The 17,500-nt window shown below is 39.6% G+C and overlaps 1 protein-coding gene and 1 long non-coding RNA gene across 2 annotated transcripts in view; one reads left to right on the top strand and one right to left on the bottom strand.

The window, feature by feature from the left end:
• Positions 1-17,500, top strand: part of LOC147032066 (protein cornichon homolog 2-like) — a 238,851-nt gene that overhangs the window by 51,670 nt on the left and 169,681 nt on the right. The window lies entirely within an intron of this gene.
• LOC147032069 (uncharacterized) overlaps positions 11,234-17,500 on the bottom strand; it is a 76,193-nt gene continuing 69,926 nt past the window's right edge. The window contains exon 3 of the long non-coding RNA XR_015055024.1: positions 11,234-12,846. This is a non-coding gene — a long non-coding RNA (uncharacterized LOC147032069). The remainder of the gene's footprint in view (positions 12,847-17,500) is intronic.

The raw sequence follows: 17,500 nt of genomic DNA, 5'->3' as shown, positions 1-17,500 counted from the left end.
TATATATATATATATATATATATATATATATATATATATATATATATATATATATATATATATATATATACATATATATATATATATATATATATATATATATATATACATATATATACATATATATATATATATATATATATATATATATATACATATATATACATATATATACATATATATACATATATATACATATATATACATATATATATATATATATATATATACATATATATATATATATATATATATATATATATATATATATATATATATATATATATATATATATATATATATATATATATATATATATATATATATATATATATACATATATATATAGATATGTATATATATATATATATATATATATATATATATATATATGTATATATATATATATATATATATATATATATATATATATATATATATATATATATATATATATATGTATGTATATACCACACACCGAACATATACCTTTTTGTATAACCCTGTTATTTTTACTTTTAATATATGAAATATTTTTAGTATTAGTTTTCTTTTTACATTTGAGACAATAACTCATTTATTTATGTGAAAAATTCCTGCAGAGTGCAAAAACCTTTTTAGTTTCCAACATGCACATTTGAATCTTAATTTTTAAAACATAAAGAATCCTTAGAAATGCCTTCACTCTCTCCTCCATTTATTTAAGAAAAAAATTAAAAATTGAAAACTTGAATTAAAATGAATATCTTGTCGATGTCAATAGTCTTGTCGAAAGTATTGCAAATAGACTTGTCAATTCTTTGTTTTCCTCCTCGGTGGGTTGAGTTATTTTCTGTAATACCACCAATCTTTTTTTAATCTCACTGGTTTCCATATTTTGATATTTATTTTGTCTCGCTCTTTCCTCCCTCTCCTCCCTCTCTCTTCTCTCTTTCCTCCCTCTCTCTCTTCTCCCTTTCATCCCTCTCTCTTCTCCCTTTCATCCCTCTCTCCCTCTCTTCTCTCTTTCCTCCCTCTCTCTCTTCTCCTTTTCCTCCTTCTCTTTCTTCTCCCTCTCCTCCTTCTCTCTCTTCTCCTTTTCCTCCCTCTCTCTCTTCTCCTTTTCCTCCTTCTCTTCCTTCTCTCTCTTCTCCTTTTCCTCCTCTTCCCTCTCTTCTTCAACTCCTTCCTCATCCCTTATTATCCTTGAATCGCTTACACCCCATAGCATATCATACATATATTCATCAGGATTTCTTGTTATTCCTGTATCCAAAATAATTTTTTTTACAACAGGAAACCAATAAAATTTATTTTGAATTTCTAAAAGAGCCTTACCTTTTCTTAACTTTATAATTTTTTCATTATTTAGCATTTTCATTAAATCTAAAGTTGTCGGTTTATCAACATCAGCATAATACCAATCTTTTATTGAAAATACCTCAATCTTATGTTGTAGAACATATTTATTAAAATACCGAATACCCTTTTCTTGAAGGTATGCTTGAACACAGAAATGATAATTTTCTTGAAGCCTTCTTGCTGTCATTTATGTATTAGAAATATGTTAGAATAATATTATGGCACGAAACACCTCCCCATCTTCCCATAGTTAAATCATTTTGTATTTCCTTACTTATTATATATAATCCTGTTTTTTCTGTTTTCATGAGATAAACAAGGGCAAAACCATTATTATATTTACCCTTATTAAATTCTTTTATTTGTTGTTTACTAATCGTGGCCCCACAAAACTCATTCTCGATACCAAGTGGATAATATTCTTCCTTACGAGACTGATTTAATTGTTCCAGGTCTTCGAGGTTAATTTTAAATGACCAATTATACCCCAAATCATTCATATCATACCCCCATTGTTCTATTCTCATACAAATGATACGCCCTTCTTTATAAAAAATTATTTTAATTCGAACTGTGAATTCTGTATGACCTGGAGATAATATCAACACTTCTGTATCTTTGGAATACACGGCCGTTTTATTTAAGGATATATATTGTGATAAATCGCTTAATCTCACCAAGTCATTCGCGTCAGTCGGGATTGGATAATTTTTTAATTTATAAGCATTTTTCATGTTAATATTTTTGGTTATATTATATTTATGTCGTTCAGCCTGTGCCTTTGTGTAATAATTTGATAAATCAATATCCAGTTCTTAAGATACACCAAAGATAGAACCATCTTTACCAACATAAGTCATTTATATTAGATTAAAAATAATATCATAAAATTTTTTATTTTTGTTGAGTTGAAATAACACATATAGACATAATTGACCACAACACTTGGAATTTAATTCTTGGACTTGAAATGTTTGATAAACACCATTCTGCAAGAATTTTATGACTTCATCAGGTGGTGGAAGACCAAAACTATCAAAATAATATTTGTCTTGACTATTAAAAATACAAACCCAATGAGAACCGTTCCCATTATTATCTTATAAGTTCATAATAATATTCTTTGTATGTTTCGGCACATTTGTTAATTCATCTCTCATACAAATAACCACATTATGAATTTTTAATTTCTTACAATATTTAACAAGTTGTAAATTTGATGTTGTATTCTTTCCAAATTCTTTCAACCACTCATCAATGCTCATTTATTTATGAGAAAGATATAATCCATTACCTCTTTTCGTTAATTTTACACCTGCTTGTGCTATAGAAGAAAGCATATCTCCAACTAACAATCTCGCTTTATCAGGCAGACCTTCAAGTTTTTCAGCAAAATCTACAATTACACCACTTCCACTAATTTGTTTCTCCAACTCTTTGTTATGTCTTTCCAATTCTTTTTGAGCCTGGAGTTGAGCCTTCCTTTCGTTGGCAGTTTTCACCGCTGTTGAAATACCACCCGTCAATGCTCCAACCGCACTTAAACCAGCAAATAAAGGAATTAGAAATGGGAGAAATCCTCCACTCGTCTCTCTTATTAAATATTTTTTCAACATTGGTTTTGTCATTTTAATTTTAAGTGAGCCAGTGTCATTCAAGATTTTAACCTGTTCTCTTGTGAGCAAAACATCAATTCTTACTGCTCCTTTTCTCTGAATTGTATTAACGTTAATCGTACAAGGCTTTTGATTTTGAACACAAGATGATAGTTTAAGAAGATTGATTTGATTAACATATACCCCAGTTGGTACTTTGCCACTCATTTATTTAACAAAAAATTATGTGAGACTAATCAGGTCAGGTCAGGTATGGGAGCATGTGCCGGAACAGCACGTCGCTGCGTCCACTTTCTGCCGGTACTCCAGGGGCCTCCGTCTGGCCATCCCCCAGGCAGATGCCAGGCCCATCCCCATCTCCTTGAGATGATGTTCAACCTGTTGCAACCATGAGGCACGTGGTCGACCCACTGGCCTCCTCCACTCATGAGACTCCCTCGCTGAGAGAATCTGGTGAGCAGGATCAGAGTCAGGAAAACGAGCCACATGTCCATACAGCCGCAACTGACGCTCACGGACTATGCAGGTAACAAATCTCATCCGAGTCTCTCTCAGCAACCGCTCGTTGGACACAAAATCCGACCAGCAATTGCCAAGGATTCTCCGAAGAGACCTGGTACCAAAGGAATTAATTCTCCGTCTTAGATCCTTGGTCAGAGTCCAAGTCTCGCACCCATAGAGCAAGACTGGAAGTACCAAGGACCTGAAGACTCGGACTTTCGTCCTCCCGCACAGGTACCGGCAGCGCCACACCCCATGATCCAGTGAATCCATGACTCCCCAGGCCCGACCCAGACGTCTATTGACCTCTGACTCGCAGCCAGCAGAGACATGAATATCACTGCCAAGGTAAGTGAATCTCTCCACGACCTCAACATCCTCACCACAAACAGACACAGACAGGACAGCAGCATCCAAGATGTCACCGAAAGCCTGGATCTTAATTTTGACCCAAGAAACCCGTAATCCCAACGGCTCCGACTCCTCATTCAGCACCTCGAGGGCCCCCAAGAGGATGTCTAAAGTCTCCGCAAAGATGACTGCATCATCTGCAAAGTCAAGGTCCGAGATCTTGACATTCCCAAATGACGCACCGCAACTTGATCTCTCCGACATCCTCCCTAGAATCCAGTCCATACAAGTGCTGAAAAGTGTGGGGGCAAGTACACATCCCTGACGAACTCCAGTAACAACTGGAAATAAGTCAGAGATGGTACCACCACACTTCACAGCACTCTCAGTACCAGAGTAGAGTTCAGACATCAGATCGATCAGTTTTGGTGGCACCCCACGAAGACCAAGAATCCTCCAGAGGACATCCCGATTCACTGAATCGAACGCTTTACAGAGATCAACATAGGCTGCAAGCAGCCCCTGCCAAAACTCTCGTCTGCGTTCGGTGAGGAGACGAAGTGCAAGGATACGGTCAATCATTGACCTCTTTGGTGTAAAGCCTGACTGCTCTGGACGCTGGTGCTCAAGCAGATGGTGGCGAACCCTATCGAGAATTATCCGAGCAAAGACCTTGCCCGGCACTGAGAGCAGCGTCACCCCTCGGTAGTTGTTGCAGTCTTGGCGATCACCCTTCCCTTTCCAGAGAGGGACAACAAGGCCCCTCTTCCAGTCAGTTGGGATGATGCCTGTGTTCCAGGCAGAGCACAAAACTGCATGCAACGACACGAGTGCAGCATTTCCACCAGCCTTGAGAAGTTCAGCATGGATGCCACAGATCCCTGGAGCTTTGCCCCGTTTCAACTGGTTCACCGCAGCCCGTGTTTCCACAAGCGTAGGTGGACCACAGTTGATTCGAGGGTCAGCAGCAGGGATTGTAACACCCTTGACGTCCAACTCGACAGTTGGGGGATCAGCCTGGTACAACCGCTCAAAGTAACCGGCCCAGCGGGCCTTCACTTCAGACTCCTCTGTCAAGAGCCTACCACTCTCTGCTCGAACTGTAGTGCTCCGAGGGATGGGCTTGGATGAACGTAATGCGCGAATTCCCTGTAAGCGGGACGAGAATCACCTGTCCACAGGTGATGCTCTACCCCCTCACAGATTCCTCGCACATAGGCCTCCTTGTCCACCCTCAGTGCACGTACAGTTTTACGCCTCAGCTCCCTGAACAGCTCAGCTCTGCCATTCAGCCTGGCCCTGCGACTCTGGTCAATGGTATCCAGTGTCCCTTGAGAGACAAAATTCTTCTTTGCCCTGCGGTGAGCTCCAAGGCATCCACCGGCAACATCAAGGACGGTGGTCTTGAAGGCGTTCCACAAATCTTCAGGACCCCCCAAAGCACCCAGACCCCCCAACTGTCCACTCAGCCTGTTCGCAAACTCCTCAGCTACTCTCTCATCCCTGAGCTTGGCAACATCCAGCCTCGGCTGGGATGGTACCATTCTCCAGGATTTAAGGTGCAGCTTTAGAGTTGCTACAACAAGCCTGTGGTCAGCATTGAGGAACTGAGCACTCCGGTAGACCCTGCAGTTCTGGATCATCCTCCAACGACCGTCAATGAGGACATGGTCAATCTCCTTTGCCACACCGCCAGCGTTGGAATACCAAGACTAATCATCATCACACGTTGGAGACTAATCATCACACCATTATCTGTATTAATCTGCAATTCTGTTTCTTCCAAAAGCAAACAATATGTATCAACTTCTTCACTCTCTCCTCTTTCAATGTATTGGGAAGTATCCACTCGATTAGACTTTATAGTTTCCTTTTGAGCGCTCAGGTCAAACGCATAGATTGTATACAAACTTTTAAATTCTGTCATATCCAAAATAGGTTCTTTATTTCCATTACTTTCACACACCTTTTGGTAAGACTTGTATGCTTCAGCAAAATCATTTTTTCCCAATTAATTTCCAATCTATCTCGTGGATAAAATGTTCCATCTAGAGAAACGCGAAGTTGTTTCACCTTAGCATTACCACTCAATGCATTATTCTTATCAGTCGCAGTATCACCATCTGGCTTTTTAAAAATGATCCACAGATATTGTGGCTTTCCTTCCAGAACACCCAAATTCCACGTGTAAGTAGTTTGGTTGAGTTTAACGTGTTGACATCTTCTTTTGAGGTATGATACACTGAGTGGTTTCTTTGAGTTAAGTCTTCGATTCAACATCTCTTCTGTTTTAAGATTAGGAGTATATTCACTGATATACCAACTCATCTCCTCAATTACAAATTTATTCTGATCACCAAAAGCATTACCAACACCAAAAAGCAATCGATTTTCATTATCATTCCTTTGTAGTTGAAATCTAATTTTAAGACCATACAGAACTTTATCATGATCACAAAATCCAAATATACCTTTAAGCGGAACTGCCACAGTAAAACTATTTTCTGCTTTTGTATCATCATTATACGCTCCTTTCCTTTGAATATATCCAGGGTCTGTGTTTGTTCCCGTTGACATATCAGGAATAAAACCTTCGACAGACCCCTTTCCCATTCTATCACTGAATGTATAGAGTGTAAATTTCATCATTTCAGATACAGCAGAGACATAATCAACTGCTTCAACTTCTTGTGTTCCAATATACAAACGCACACTATCAAACATTTTCCAGAAGAAATCATTTACAAGTGTAGCGTTTGTGTTATTCCCAGCTTTAGTGAATTTAAATTTACACAACAAGAAACTTTCGGAGAGATTCAAATAGGTTTGTTGATTATTTATTTCAAAACTTTTTGTACCATTCGTATTCCAGTCTGTTCCAGTTATTGCATTTACCTTGAAGTAATCTTCTTTTTAGTGGAGTTTGAGATAATAATAGTATCATCCAAATCATAGATACTATCAATTGCTTCCATACTTGTATTTATTTAGGAAAAAAGATGTTAAAACTTTTGAAACCTTGATCCAAGTATTTGAATTATTTTCTGTCGTTCTTGGGGGGACAACTGAGTTTTGACTTTCTTAATTTCTTTTATTGCTTGTAATTTATGAGATTCCTTCTGGGCATCTTTTATGCTCTTTACAGCACCTGCTACATTTCCCACAGCAGAAGCAGTTGAACCAATTAGATCTTTATGTTTAAGAATAGTTGAACCAATACCCATTAGAGTATCAATTATCCCATCTCCTCTAAATTGATGTCCAACACCCTTTTGTCTCTTAGGTTTATAGTATCCTCTACCAAGATACATACCTTCACCCTTGTAGTATGGGGAAAGGAACATCCCATCCCCTGTAATTATTTTATATTTTCCCAACTCGTGTTTCCTCACAATAACCATCATATTTATTTATTGGAAAACTTCACGTAGGTGAATTCTGATGGATATAACTTCTCCATTAAAAGAAATCACACGATTATCTTGGTCGGTTATCCTAAAATTTACTCTGTGTATGGTTTTTCCTGACACAGGGAGATAAACCAAATTTTTGGGTTCCATATTGAATTTATAACCAATTGGGGTTGAGTATGCGCTGAATGAAAATATTGTATTTGTTTTTTTTCCATCATTATAAGCACCATCAATCAAATCACAGTGAATTAACACCGAATTTTTTCCTGAGAAATTTTAGAATGACATTATCACTGTAAAACGTCCCATTCGTTTCAATCTTTTTTGAGGAGAAACCCAATAACTCTCGAAATGAATTATCAATTGTGAAATCAACTTGTAGTTATTTTTAACTTTAATCGTTGATTTTGAAGTATGTTTTTGAATGTCTATTACAATATTTTTTGGTTCATCACCCTGTTCTTTCATAAGACGAGCAATTTCGGAAGATATTTGAGAAATCTCATATGCTCCGGGTGAGACTGTTATCGTTTTATATCCACTTCCGGGATTATAACTAAACTTGTCATTTTTATCGGTTATATTAAATAAGGTATTATAAGTTTCCATGGACAATAAAGATGCCTCATATTCTTTTGTTGGGTCAAGTTGTAGTGGGTATGGGAATGAAGATGTGTGGTCGCTTGTTGTGAAATTGAAACTAAGGATTGTGCTTCTCATCTTATTTAATATGAGATAAAATGTCTTTATATTGAGATTTTAAAATTATTTTCATGTTCATCAACTGGTCTAAAATGGCTGATGCTTCATTAAAACAATTGTTATTTCCAGCCTTCTTACTACCTAACAACAATAACAGTCTATTAACTAATTGCGATGGGTCATTTGGAAGAAAACTAACACCTGAACCAAGGATACTTAAAGCCTGAATAATGTGTTTCTCCTTCTCATTCTTCCTACTTTTACCAGAAAGAATAACCTTATAATTTAGAGTGTTCAGCAGATCAATATATACTCTATCATCATTATTTTCCATATCCAATGGTTTATCAATATACTTTGATTCATCCCTCACAGTTGAACCTTGTCTTCCATCTTTTGTGAGAAGAAACATTAATCTCGGAGTTAGTTTAACAGGGGGTTGAGCAGAACCCAAGAACCTTAATTCATCATTAAATATCAATACCTTTTCTTGAAGAAGATGAAATAATGCTGGTTGTTCTGTTGGAATGAGTCCTGCTTTGGTTTTTGAATCCACTGAATATTCATTGTTTTGAACAGCATTCACAATATAATCAGGGGGTTGATTAATCTCTTCCAGTTGTTGAAATAAACCTTCATCATCATATACCTTTAATTCTCCTAAATGCTCTAATTCTTCCTCCGTCATTTGATCAAAATCTTTTAACATTTTAAGTTTTTTAGGAGTATATTCTACTGTGGGAACTGTGGAAACATCTTTCATTTTTTCTTGGGAAGTTTTTAAAAGTGGTTTAAAAAATTTCTCTTGTTTTCTTTCAAATGCTTCTTCGCCCGTTAGTTTCTGTCTGCGTTTCTTCTTTATGTCTTCCTGTTGTTTTACAACTTTTGAAACCAACTCTTGATGTTCCTTAAATCTTCGTGCTCTTTCTTTTGCATCCATTTATTTATTGTAAAATATAATTTAATGAATTGTAAAGATCAACAGGGAAATTTTCCTTTTCTTCATCATTCAAGTAGATGTGTTCAAATAAATCCTTTTCTTTAAATATTTCATCAAATTCTTTATTAACATTAATGCGAGTTGTAATTTCTTCTTCACTAATACTTGCATCTCTGCTTTTCATACGTTTGCGTTGAGTTTCTTCATCAACATCAAAACCGAATGATAAAATCTTCACTCCACTCAGATGTTTAATAATTTGTCTCGTTCCTTCTGGATTAGTTTCTAATAACCCAACACCACCAGATTTTAGTTTCCTTAACTCACTCTTACAATGTGAATATTTTGTTGTACCAAGAGAAACCTCCTCAAACATTTGACCTTCATTCCTCAATCGCATATGTTCCTCCACTGAAATATAGTGATAATCTTCACCTTTTACTTCTCCAGGTCTTATTGCTCTAGTTGTTGTTGATACAATGCGTATCACGGGGTGTTTTTCAAGTAAATTTACAATATTCTCATTTGTACTACACAAGAACCTTGATTTATGAAAGTTTTTTCCAGAAGCAGATTTACCCACAAGATTTACAATAATAGTTGTCATTTATATATGTAATTGTTTATAAAACAAAAAATATATCCCTTAATATCTTATCTTGTTTCACAACAATATATTTTTATTTTTCAGTCGTGTGCTTCATGTAATCCTCATATTTCTTTTTACTACATAATGTAGAACAATTATCTCTCCAAAAATTATTGATATCTATTGAATTTAACTTGAATAAAATAAAAGTATTAGCATTGTTTCTGATGGAATGACGAGGAAGTTGAAAGTACGATTGACTAAGATAAATACAATTACAAGAAGAATGTCTCCCTCTTGTGTAGTAGCTGTCCATTACCGTTTGGTTTCTCTCATTAACACAATCATCAAAGATAACGAGGTTCTTTTTTGATTTATCCAAATCTTGTGGAGATGGTATATCATCCGTATTATCACTAAGAATACAAGTTATAGGATTTGATTTCTTTTTACATCTCTGTGTATCACAAAATAGTTGAATTATATCTTCAATGTTATAATCATTTAGGTTTTTTTGACGTTTAGATAAACCGATTATATCTTCTTTTTGAAGACCAGCATTAAAACCTTGTGAGAGTAGTTGATACTCTGGTTGAAAACTCGACTTTGTGAAAATTATTAAATTATCATAATCTAAAAAGTTGGGAGTGAGGAGCATTTTTAAAAGTAAGCAGGTTTTTCCACATCCACTTGAACCAACTATGAGACATCTTAATGAATTTGGGAGATTTTCATGGTTGTTAAATTTTATCTTATTTTCCCAAATGGGTAAAAAATTATTCATTTATATATTTGGAAAACAGGTTATTTAATTTATTATTGGCTTTTTTAGAAATTCTATATTTTATCCTAAGTTCAGGTTTAATTTCAAGATAATCCATTATTTTATTTATACAATATCTTGTGTTGATATTTCCCTGAAAATTACATCCATGAATAATATATAACAACAATCCTTTGAACATTTCTCTTATACGTTCAGTTTCTTCCCTTGTAAGGAAAGGTGTGTTATCACCCTCATACTTTACATTCATTTCTCTAATCAATCTTGTAAAGTAATTCATTTTTGGTGTAAATCTAAAAGAATTATTTTCCTTTTTATATTTTTATTATCATTAATTAGAAGATAATCACAGAATATACATTGTTTATAGGCTTTTGACTCTGTGTTTAATCCCCGTCTTTCACACGCAGGACAATTCTCAAATTTGTCATATGGAGAATCAGGAAAGTCTAGCATATTTATAAAGTAAAACTTTATTTAAACTGAAATTTATCTATACTTTCAGTTGTATATTGACTCATATTTAATAATATTACCATCGATATCAATATACTTTTTTTCATTACCAGATTCAACGACAACATTTTTTATATTAAAGGTAATTTTAAAATGATCGTTAACTACTATTGAACGAAATGTCATTTCACCTGATATATTAACATCCTTTATTTCATCAGGATTTACATCTTTAGGGTTGTTGAAAAAAATACAAATTTCTCCTTGCATATTACAGATGGTCTTATCTTTTCTTTCTAAAGCTTCATCCATAAGGTTTTTGTTCTTTGATACTTTTTCTTGTTTCATTGCTTTTTCTAGTTTTGAATATATTACCAGAAGGAGAGGAGAAACTTTTGTTAGAGATACTTTAATTGATGTTCTTCCAGGTATACTAAAAGCCCTTCCACTGAAGGAAATTGAAGAACTCATATTATTTACCATAATTGTTTTTGTCCAATAGTTGTTATATTTATCTTTGTTCAATTTTACATCCTTGACATATTTCTCAGTATCTTTAACAAATGAAGAGATTGATTGAAACTTGTCTTTTGTGTCTTGAAACATTGTATTTATTAAGTGAAAAAGTTGGAGGATAAAATGGTTTTAAGCACAGATTCACCTATAAATTAAACGAAATTTTCATCAAGAAAATTTTAGTTTAAGCAAAGTTTTATTATATAAATATGGTGAATACAACGTACTGCGTTGTACGTTGAATACAACGTACACCATAGATGGTGTAGTTTTGAACAGGATTTGAAACTGGACAACAAATTTTGTGATGCCAGTGAACTCGAAAAGGCATACAAAGACATTGTGATTCCGAAGTTAGTTGCAGATTTCTTCTCTGCACTTTTTGACATTGACATTAAGTGCAATGACATTGACATTAAGTGCAATGACATTGACAGCGAGGATCAACTTGAAAACACTGAAATGAACTCTGAAACTGATAAATTGAAAAAGATCTTGTCTGTGTCTCAAATCATCTTCTTCATTTTGAACAATGGTAGAAAACGAACTCCTCTACACATGATGAATTCTGAATCAATTTACAATGCTTGCAGGTCAAAAACCGTGATTTCCAGCATGAATCAGTTTGTACTGTCAATTAGCTACGATGAGATTCTCCGATATCATTCAGATATGGCATCATTTGTTACTTCATCAAGCCAGGGTCTGGTTCCACTCCCTAGTATGTTTAATCCTGCAGAATTCACCATGGGGGAATTCGATAACTTTGACCATTAGGAAGCTCCACTGTCTGGTATTGGGGGGAGTCATGATACCATCCTGATTCTTATGCAGGACAAATCACTTGGAGTGTCAGATAGCATGGGTAAACCGAATATGTCCAAGATGGGTGTAACACACCGAGAAAGACAATTCAAGGAAGAACTAGCTCATCAAGTACTGAAATGTTACACCAAACCTACAAAGAAGCCCAACCTTTCATCACAGTACGAGGGTCCCAAGCATTTGTTCAAAATGGATCAGAGCGACTCTGACTCTATCAGGAAGAAAGGGTTTTGCCACACTCCAAGTGATTTGTCCTGCATAAGAATCCGGACGGTATCATGACTCCCCCCAATACCAGACAGTGAAGCTTCCTGTCCTTTAGGACTGTAGGCCAGACCTTTAGGTATTCCACGGGTCTGATGTTTGTGGAGTGAAGGGGAGGTTGACAGGGCATGATGTGCTGCTCCGAGGTTGTGGAACAACTTGCCATAAACTGAGACAGATCAGTCGTCTTTGTGACAGAATTTAGTGTGATCGATCACATGGATTTCTTGAAGGTATTTTGCTCCATTCTTTGGGGACAATCTGCATGAATTTTATGCTGTACGGCAATTCTTTGCTATGCAATTGGTTTACAATCAGTTAATATTTAGCACCATTGTTTAACTAATGTACTTACCTGATGTAATTTCCATGAAAATCGATGAGCTGATTAGATGAGCTTCATGATGCCATGTGGACCGATGTTTTACCTGGGGATTCCCACCTGGGATTGCCCCAGGTAGATTCCCCGTCCAGGGCTAGCCTCTGTCACCCAGACGCAGCTTCGAATCTCGGGATTCGCATGGCGCCTGGGTCGCTTCGAAATATTTCTGTAATGAGAGGGGGTTTGCCTTGCCTAACACCTCTCAATTTGATGGAAAGTGATTCCAGGACATTTATTCACAAAATGTTGACATTTTAAGTGAGTTGAACTTTTCGCATCCGAATGGCCATTTTCGTTCTTTTTTTCGAATTTCAGCAAGATATAAATTGGACCGCGAAGGGTTAATGCACATGTACATTTCCCACCACTGGTTTTAAAAACTTACCTATCTTGTTTTGCACAAGAATTGATCAATAAATGAAAAATCCATTCATTTACATTATTTTGGGGGTCGTTTTAGTTTTTTAGGGTCCAGATTTTGGGCAAGAGTCAAATGACGTCATATTTTGACCTCTGGTGACCTTGAACTTCAACCAATCAGATCGTGCTGACATTCATCCTATAGGGGACTCTATAAGCTCAATTCTAAGTGGCAATACGTTACCATAGCTTGTTTCCTTGTGCGCTTTCTCAATTTGAATCTCCTCTACCCCTAACTTTTGTCACGGTTTTAATCTCCAGCAATTCTGACAAAACCATGAATTCTGGGTTTACTGCCGGGTTTCAGGATGTCCACCCTCCCTCAAAATTTGTCCAAGATGGTCTTCTATCCAAATCAGGAGGGTGATTTTTGGGCCCTTTTATGCCACTTTTGCCCTTGGCTGCAGGACTCCTAGTACGATTTACCTTCGGATCCCTGAGTGCAAGAGTTGGTGTATCCGTGTCCCAAAAGTAAATAACCTACGGGCTGAGTAACTAACTAAACAAACTCACTCATACAGACGACTTATCTATATTGCCGGCGCTATGACAAACATGCAGGGGGAGCAACTCATGTAAAATTTACCTTAACCTTATAAATTTACACAAAACCATGGCCAAGGACTGATGGACTCTGTGGGAAAAAGGGCATGGCAAAGTTAGTCAGTATTTTGGGGGTGTGCCCCCGCAGCTGAAGGTCGGATGTCTTTGGGGCCTGTTCAAAAGGCCCTGTTGTCTGTCACAAAACCTTTTTCATGTCTTCAGCTGATCGAGGCAACTCACCCCAACCCGGCATGCCATATGCCATCCCAAAGGCCATTTTTCAAGCAGGGAGCCAGGCTGCCTAAATGCAGTCTCTGGCTCATGAAACAAATGCAGGTTTGAACAGGGAATGTGGCCGGCTGCCCAATGCAGTCTTAGGCCTCCCACTTGAAATGAGCGCAGTGAACACACAACGGCGCACGGGCTGCACAAATGCAGTCCTCATGCGCGGCTGCCTGCAGAGCAGTCCCTGCAGAACACTGAATGGGCACCGATGCAAGCAAACACAAAAATGAGTGGAGCACGGGCTGCATCAAAGCAGTCCCCGTGTGCAGATGGATGGATGGATGCAAACACGGTGCACGGGCTGGTCAATGCAGTCCCATGGTGCGGCTGCCTCCAGGGCAGTCCCTGCAGCTCGTGCGATGATCCTGGCACACATGGTAATGGATGGTGAAATTGGGTAATGCAAACAAGAAGGGCTAGCAGGCATGGGGTCAAGGCAGAGGCAGGCAGACAAGGCATGGCAAGGCAAGGCAAGGCCAGAACAGGCCGCTGTAGCAAAAGAGGCCGGCATATGAAGCTGGCCGGCCTCTTGTCTCGTTCTGGAGGTTTGTGGAGGGAGTGTGGTGGTGCCGGCCGGTCTGAAGGCGGGCTCGGACCTACCCTACTGTCTCCCTCCCAACCTATCGCCTTTGCCTGTCTCTGTCCATACCCACTCTCATAATTTGCAAAACATCAAATTTAGCCCCATCTTATTTTTTTTATTTTTTTATTTTTATTTCCCCCATTATAATTCGTCTCCCTAACCCCCTTTATTGTCTCTGTCCGGCTAACCTACAACATCTCCAAGCCTACTCCCAACCCCTATGTTCCCTTCCTGGAGGGGAATAAGGGAGATCTAGCATCCTGTCTTGAGGCCCAATGAAGCCTCAGAATGGCCTCCTCAGATCTCAGCGATCTTCTTTACCACGGTGAATCCAGCGGCCCACAATGAGCGAAGGGATGGATGGTGCGGAGGGGTACACTTCTCTATCTACCCTAACATTTATTAACATTTAACTACCCCAGGGCTTTCCAAAAGTGCCTGTCACTTAAATTATTGGTTCCACCAACCAAGATTCACGTCGCCTGTGTTGGTGTCCTTTCAAATTTGGGCCTTGCCCTCAAATTTTCGTCTCGTGCCCTTGCACGGTTTCGTGGCTGGGACGCGTGGCTCCCTTGGCTGGAACTATTCTCTGCCGAATCTCCAACTATGGCACCCCCGGGCCCTGCAACTGTCTCCGAGCCTACCAGCTCTCTAAAATTTGGGGAGTGCCCACCCTGACTACTCCCCCTCGATGCTTATGTGGCAGCCTGGCGCCAGGGGCCCCTTCCCCAGGTGCCCGTGCCCATGACACTGCCCACGTGGCTATTGGTGCCACGGGCCCCGCATCATGCGGGCCCACCGGTGTCCACTACGCTATCCCGGCCCCTTGGCCTACCACAGCCGACTAGCCCGGTGCCCGGGGTACCAACTAAGCGATACTCACCATTCGCAGCCAGCTCCAAGCCCGTCAACAGGGCTCCTGCACCTCTCCAAACGGGTTTCGAGCCTACATTCGCACCAACAGCAAAACGACCTCCATTTTGTCAATTTGACTAACCCACACACTCACATTACACTGACCCCGGGGTCCCTTGGTTGGGAATCACTCCTCCCCCCAATCACTCATCGCACCTTGCATACCACATTCACTCCATACACACAGGCTCGCTGGCCCTCACTCACTCATCAGGTACATTTTCCACTTCAACTCATTTCATCCCTGAACACTGCCATTCTTCTTCCTAAATCTCTCATTAACTCGTGCTCCCTCGTCATCCCTTACAATATAGCACATCCTTTTAACTCTACGTAGCTAAGCTACGTCCCCACTACATGCTCAAAGTCGGTCTTTGTCCTCAAATCCCCAAAAATTCCCATTTCCTAAATCTAAACTGAAATCAGTTAATCCATTCCACGGGCCTCATTAGGACTTGTCCCTGCCCCATGAAGCCGGTCTAACTAAGCTAACCCTTCCCCCAAACTAGTACCGTTCCTGTGCCCAAACAGGGGGGTCTTGCACCCCCTGCCTGGGAATCCTGTTCACCCGAAACGGCGAGACTTGCTTTTCTCTTTTTTTTCTTTTCTTTTTTTTCTTTTCTTTTTTTTCTATGCGTGCACCAGCGCGGTCACTCGCAATCTGCGCTCTTTCCCCGTGACGTCATGGCAGCTGTTCGCGCTTCGCGCACCTCGTCCCTCCTCGGACGGTAACATCCGGCAGGGATTCCCCTCCTGCCGGATTCCAACCATACGTGCAGCCATGATGTCACCCTGTGCATTAAAAGCAAGCCTCACGTTTCGAGGGGTTCCCCACGCGAGCACGTGTGCTCTGCTCGTCGGAGCTTGACACACACGCTCGTCTGGAGAACCCATCCATTCCAAATTCATATTTCAGCCGAGCTTCTGCCCATCCGCGGGATCGGCTAACATCCACCGCGTGCGTTTCTGGACCGGATTTCACTCACGCAGGCATGCACGTGGCGGCCGCGTGCGAATCACAGCACGGACCCCGCGCGCGCTGCCGTGCAAATCCGGCACAGTCCTCAAAACGGCTACGGCCGCTACTCGGCGTTTGTCTCTCGTCTGGTGCCGTCTTTGTCACCATTTCACGCACGCATTCCCGCGTGCCATGACGCTCACACACCTTACCATGACAATCGGACATGCGGTTGCGGTTTCCCGCATCCCGATAGTCATCTCACTTTCATACGGCGACCTCACACACGCCGTTCCTCTTACACATGGCCTTTCACTCACACACGCTGTTTCCCTCACACACGGTGTTTCTTCCACACTCGGTGTTTCCCTCACATACACACCTTTTCACTCACACAGGCCATTTCACTCACACACGCTGTTTCTTCCACACATCGTGCTTCTTCCATACACGCGGTTTCTTTCACACAATGCCTTTCACCCACGCTGTGCGTGCGTTTCAGCACACATTTCGCCACACTCGTAAACACACATTTCGAAACCACGCTGGGAATTTGTGCCACCATAAGGGGTCCCGGGGCCTTCATACCCCCCCTCCCCAAGCTCCATGTGTACCCCCTTCACAGCACTTGCCCCCTCTAACTCGTAAAGCTCGACCGAACTCACCTGGTCGCGATCCGCTTCAAGGGAGCATAGTGTCTCCCTCCGTTCCTGAAGAAGGCTATCCCTGCTGCTCTCACCGGGTCATGACACATTCTGCCAGCCTGCCCCCATTGTCCTCCACTACCTCCATGTGTGTGCGTTCGTCTTTATTTCCATCCAATTCACCCTCTATCTCCTCTATCTCCCGTGTCTCTGTTATTTCTTTTAATTCCTGCATCTCCCTTCGTGTCTTTGTTAATTCTATTTCCTTTGTCGTCTTTACGTGTCTTGTACACGTCTCAGTCAGAGCCGGATTAAGTCTCAGCTGGCCCTAAGGCACATTTTGAAACTTTAGAGAATGGCCTGAAAATGTTAAATTAGATCTCGGGCTCATGGAAATGGACCCCAGACAAAAGATGAACTGATTCAAGAACAAAATATTAAATACAAAAAAAGACAAATATTTCATGTGAAA

This window comes from Eptatretus burgeri, chromosome 2 (assembly GCF_056783735.1).
Source record: "Eptatretus burgeri isolate ZD-2024b chromosome 2, Ebu_testis_v1, whole genome shotgun sequence".
NCBI classification, from domain to species: Eukaryota; Metazoa; Chordata; class Myxini; order Myxiniformes; family Myxinidae; genus Eptatretus; species Eptatretus burgeri.
The sequence above is the reverse complement of the archived record's forward strand: the minus strand, read 5'-3'. Positions and strand labels throughout refer to the sequence as shown.